We start from the raw sequence: 5,187 nt of genomic DNA on the forward strand, positions 1-5,187 counted from the left end.
GCTTGTCCGCCTTCAACAGGACATTTATGCATTAAAATTTAGGCTTATACGCCTTTAATTAAATATTTAGGCTTGTCCGCCTTTAATAGGATATTTAGGCATTTGCCTTTAATTAAATATTTAGGCTTATCCGCCTTTAATTGGATATTTATGCACATTTATCTTTAATTAAATATTTAGGCTCGTCCGCCTTTAATAGGACGGTTATGCACATTTATCTTTAATTGAATATTTAGGCTCATCCGCCTTAAATAGGATATTTAGGCTTATCCGCCTTTAATGGGATTTTTAGGTAAGTTTGCCTTTAATATGATATTTAGGCTTGTCCGCCTTCAACAGGACATTTATGCATTAATATTTAGGTTTATCCGCCTTCAATTGGATATTTAAGCACGCTTGCCTTTATGATCTTTAAGCTTGTCCGCCTTTAATTGGACATTTATGCACATTTGTCTTTAATTAAATATTTTAGGCTCGTCCGCCTTTAATAGGACAATTATGCACATTTGTCTTTAATTGAATATTTAGGCCCATCCGCCTAAAATAGGATATTTAGGCTTATTCGCCTTTAATTGGATTCTTTCTAAGCATGCTTGCCTTTATGATATTTAGGCTGATCCGCCTTCAATAGGACATTTAGGCTTGTCCGCCTTTAATTGAATTTTTAATCACGTTTGCCTATTAATATGACATTTAGGCTTGTCCGCCTTTAACAGGATATTTATGCATTAAATATTTACGCTCATCTGTATTTAATTGGATTTTTAAGCAAGTTTACTTTTAATATGATATTTAGGCTTGTCCGCCTTCAACAGGACACATTAGCACATATTCACATACTTCTCATTAAATTATTTCGTCCTAGATGGTCATGCTATTAATATCATTACTGAAATGCATCATTATCATAAATCATTGCAAAGCATATTTATAAATTGCATGTTATTGTTGAAAATTATCATTGGCATAAAGCTATATTTTTATCAAATCATTTTGGCCGACTAGGCCACATTGTATAAGTAAACGTCCAAAATGTGTCATTTTCATAAGATTACTTTACAACACATTGCATTTCAATATCTACTCTACTGACGAATTTGTCTTGCAGGAGATATAGTGCAACGTGGCGATCAAGCCGAGTTATCGCAAATTATATTTTGAAACTCATTGTTTTCTTTGTGTGCAGGAATTTACTAATAAACTTTAGCATGTAGATTCCAAATTATTGGCACCGCTCCCTGAATATTTACTTCTATAAAGGCACTGCATCAAGCTCTCAAGCACCATGGATATTTGCTACAACAAAGTCATCGCACCAGGATTTTTGCATAGCACCATGAATTACCACAACAAATTGGGCACCATATCAAGTTCTTCGCACTGCATCAATCTTTGTAATTGCAAATCAAGCACCACATGTCAGGCTTTTCCACCTTCAAATAGGACATATCGGGTCCATCCGCCCTCAAATAGGATATATCGGGTCCATCCGCCCTAAAACAGGATATATCGGGTCCATCCGCCCTAAAACAGGATATATCGGGTCCATCCGCCCTCAAATTGGATATATCGGGTCCATCCGCCCTCAAATAGGATATATCGGGTCCATCCGCCCTCAAATAGGATATATCGGGTCTATCCGCCCTCAAATAGGATATTGAAGTTAATCCTTCTCCAAAAGGATATTTAATTTACTTCGACCCGAGTGGTCCTGCTTGCATAAGCATTGCCAAAACATATCTTTCATAAATCATTGCCGAATGCATTTATTTTCATAAGCTAAATTTTCTTATGTCGTTGCAATCATAAAATATATCACCACAAAATTATGTTTTTATATGCTTTCACAATAAATTAATATTTCTCATGAATTGACGTCTAAATATTATTCTCATAAGATTACTTTTATGGCATATTGCATCTTATTTCCTAACAGATTTTTTTAGCATTGTTAAGCTTTGCAGGAAATATAGCGCAACGTGGAACTATATCTTAGCAGTGAACTGGGGCAGTTTGTTGGGGAGGAATACCAAACTCTCCAACAAAGGTCAAGGATCTACTTCGAACTCCGCTCGGCTCAACTCTCAAAATTCATAATTAAATTCGTATTCCAAACATCTTTCTTTCAATCAGGGTACCCAGTGTCTCTATTATTCGACACTGGGGCAGCATTTTAAGATCTGCATCAATAGTTGAGTCCTACTCTAGGGTACCATGAGTTTTGAACTACATATGGCCCGATTCTCGTGAAACCCGAGATATGTAGGCAACTCGAAACCGGAGTTCGACTGCAATCATTTTTTTAGTCCCCTTTGTCTCATTCCAACCTTGATGGTCGGGACAAAATTGGCTACTAAGTCAATTTCTTTGCCCGAAAACTCTTTCATCATCTCCGGTCAAAGAGGGGCAGCTGTTGACATCCAATTTTGTCCCTCCTTTCTTCCAAAATATTTCTTTAAGCTTCTAATATCACTAATAATATAAGATAGTTATTTTACTATATATTAATACAAACTATGCCTATTTGTTATTATTAATAAAAACTATTGTAGTTATAATTATTATAGTTATATCTATTATTATTATTATTATTATTATTATTATTATTATTATTATTATTATTTCTAAAAATATATTTTTTTCTCTTTATATAATTAATTATTAATATTTTTTTTAAAATTAAACANATTTATTTTACCATTTTAGCACAAACTAGACTTAATTATTATTATTATTTACTCAATATCACGATTGCTAGTTTTATTGATGTTACTACTACTACTACTACTACTACTACTACTACTACTACTACTACTACTACTACTACTACTACTACTACTACTACTATTATTATTATTATTATTATTATTATTATTATTATTATTATTATTATTATTATTATTATTAATGATATTGCTGTCATCTTTACCATTCATACCTTAATCGTATTTACTGTTACCTTTCACGAGAAGAATTTTTATTTCTTTTATCTCACTAAGCAAGAACATTTTTTTTGCAATAACTTTTAAAATTATGAAATTTTATTTAATAAATCTTGCCGTATCTTACGATTAATTTATTTGAACATTAGCAATCATGATTAGGTATAATAAATTAGTTATCTTTTTTTTAATTAATATTATTGTTGATTATTAGAAGCCCAAAGAATTTAGAAAGAAGAAAGGAAATTTGGCCTAGTTAGTAGCCCAATACTTTCCACTAATTCTACCGGTCCAAATTACTCCAAACAAGACAACCCAAGTAAATCCTTAAATCAGCCCAAAAAAAAAATATTAGCCCATATCTCAATTATTTTCTAGATTCTTCCACCAAAATATCTCTTTTTTGGATTTCAAAATTTTCACTTAATTATAATGAATTTTCTCTTCAAATTCCAACACTAAACTTTGACCAAATCTAAAAAGTTTCACCAATTTTCTCTCCCTTCACGTGAACAAATCTCCTTCACCCACAAAATCTTTGCTTTTCAGAAAAGTTTGGCATTTTGTCTCAATTTTTATCTTTTGCCTAAAAGTTTCACTATCTTTCTCTCTCATCTCTTTTCCTATACGCCTCTCCACCTCTTACCTCTCTCATCCAACTTTCAAACTTCATCTGCCATAGACAAAGTGTGTCCATCTATTTTGGTGAAAGTCATCCTTCTCTCTCTCTCCCTCTGTTCCCCTGTGTGTAGTAGCAGAAAGCAAATTTGGCTTCATCTCTATTTTGATGAAAATTGTGACTTCCCTCAACCTGAACCAGAAAAAGTGCTCCTCATTTTTGTGAAAGTCTCCTGAATCACTTCGTCACCATTTGTAGCAAGGATTTTTAACCGTTGGTGAACGTCTATTTTGAATCAATTTCAGATCCTGCCCAAAACCAAGAACCCTAACTCCCATCTATAAATATAAGCTTGGAGCTCATTTTTGGGAGAAGGTTGAGCCGCCACCTTTACCCTCAAGCTCAGGCTTTTAGCCGCCGCTCGATGCCTCATAAAAGCTATTGCGCCCCTTTTTTCTTATAATTTTTCCTTGACAAAAATCGTTTCTTTTCTTTTTTTTCTCAATTATGTTGGTTTTAAATACAACAGAGGTGCTGCATTTTTGTTGATTGTTTCATCGTTGTTTAATAGCAAGTTCGCGGTCGGAGTTCGGTAGATCGAAATCCCCTGCTTCGGTTCACTGCCCCAAAACAAGTCAGTGTTCTTTCTTTCACTTGCTTTTGTTTATTTTAAATAATTTATGCTCTGTCATGTAGTTTAAAGATTGTTGATCTGCTTCGCTGCTCCTGTGCGTTTAGATGTCGCGACTATAGAAATCTATTGTTTCCATGTAACTGATTGATAAATGACGACAAAAAAAAATGCTTATGTGATCATTCTGTTTGTATAGTAGTGTTGGTTCTTGACCAACGACATATCATTACCTAGCTTACTTTAACAGTCTGTTTGGGTCTAATAGTTTATTATCAATGAATGATAGCATACTTCACTATCCTCTTGAGTAGAAAATATATCTAAATCTACTGTCGCATCAATACCATATCCTAAGGCTTCATTGTTAAAGTTAAGAGATCCTTGTTTGTCTAAAGAAACAGTCGTATTTTTCTCTTGAAGTTGAGAGATAAGTGTCTATTTTGGTATTTGGCATATCGTGTTAGCAATTATAAATTTATAACCTTTCCATGCCTAAGCTATTCTTAACTTGAAAGTAAATCTGTTTTTGATAATTAGTTTCTATACCCTTAGCAAAGGTTCATGAGACAGAACTAGTAAGCTATGCAATTTTCAGCAGTAATAATCACATTAGTTAGACAATGTTTTTCATGCGCTTTAAGACCTACTGTAGAAACCATGAATTTGGATTCCCTTTCATTGAAGGTTTAGACATATGCCTATAGGTTTAGTAATCTTTACTTCATGGGAGTGATACAAAGGAGAACATTTATTTTGTCTATTTCATTGTTTCGTATACCAGAGAGTCAGATTCCATGTCTAGGATTTAATGCCATGTTAGAAGTTGCCTATAGGGAAATCTCCATTCTATGAACATGATGGTATATAGTCTCATATGTTATTTATAATGTCTGGAGCATATTCTAACAGTAAAGATATCTTGTTCATTATAGTTAAATATAGGTGATCTAAAATCTATCTTAAACATATATCTTATTATATTCTTAAAACTT

General features: G+C 33.1%; 1 long non-coding RNA gene across 1 annotated transcript; it reads left to right on the forward strand.

The window, feature by feature from the left end:
• Nucleotides 3,440-4,377, forward strand: LOC109213166. The gene is made up of 2 exons (XR_002065962.1): nt 3,440-3,936; nt 4,133-4,377. It is a non-coding gene; the product is annotated as an uncharacterized LOC109213166 (long non-coding RNA).

Source organism: Nicotiana attenuata, chromosome 1, assembly GCF_001879085.1.
Source record: "Nicotiana attenuata strain UT chromosome 1, NIATTr2, whole genome shotgun sequence".
In the NCBI taxonomy this organism is placed as follows: Eukaryota; Viridiplantae; Streptophyta; class Magnoliopsida; order Solanales; family Solanaceae; genus Nicotiana; species Nicotiana attenuata.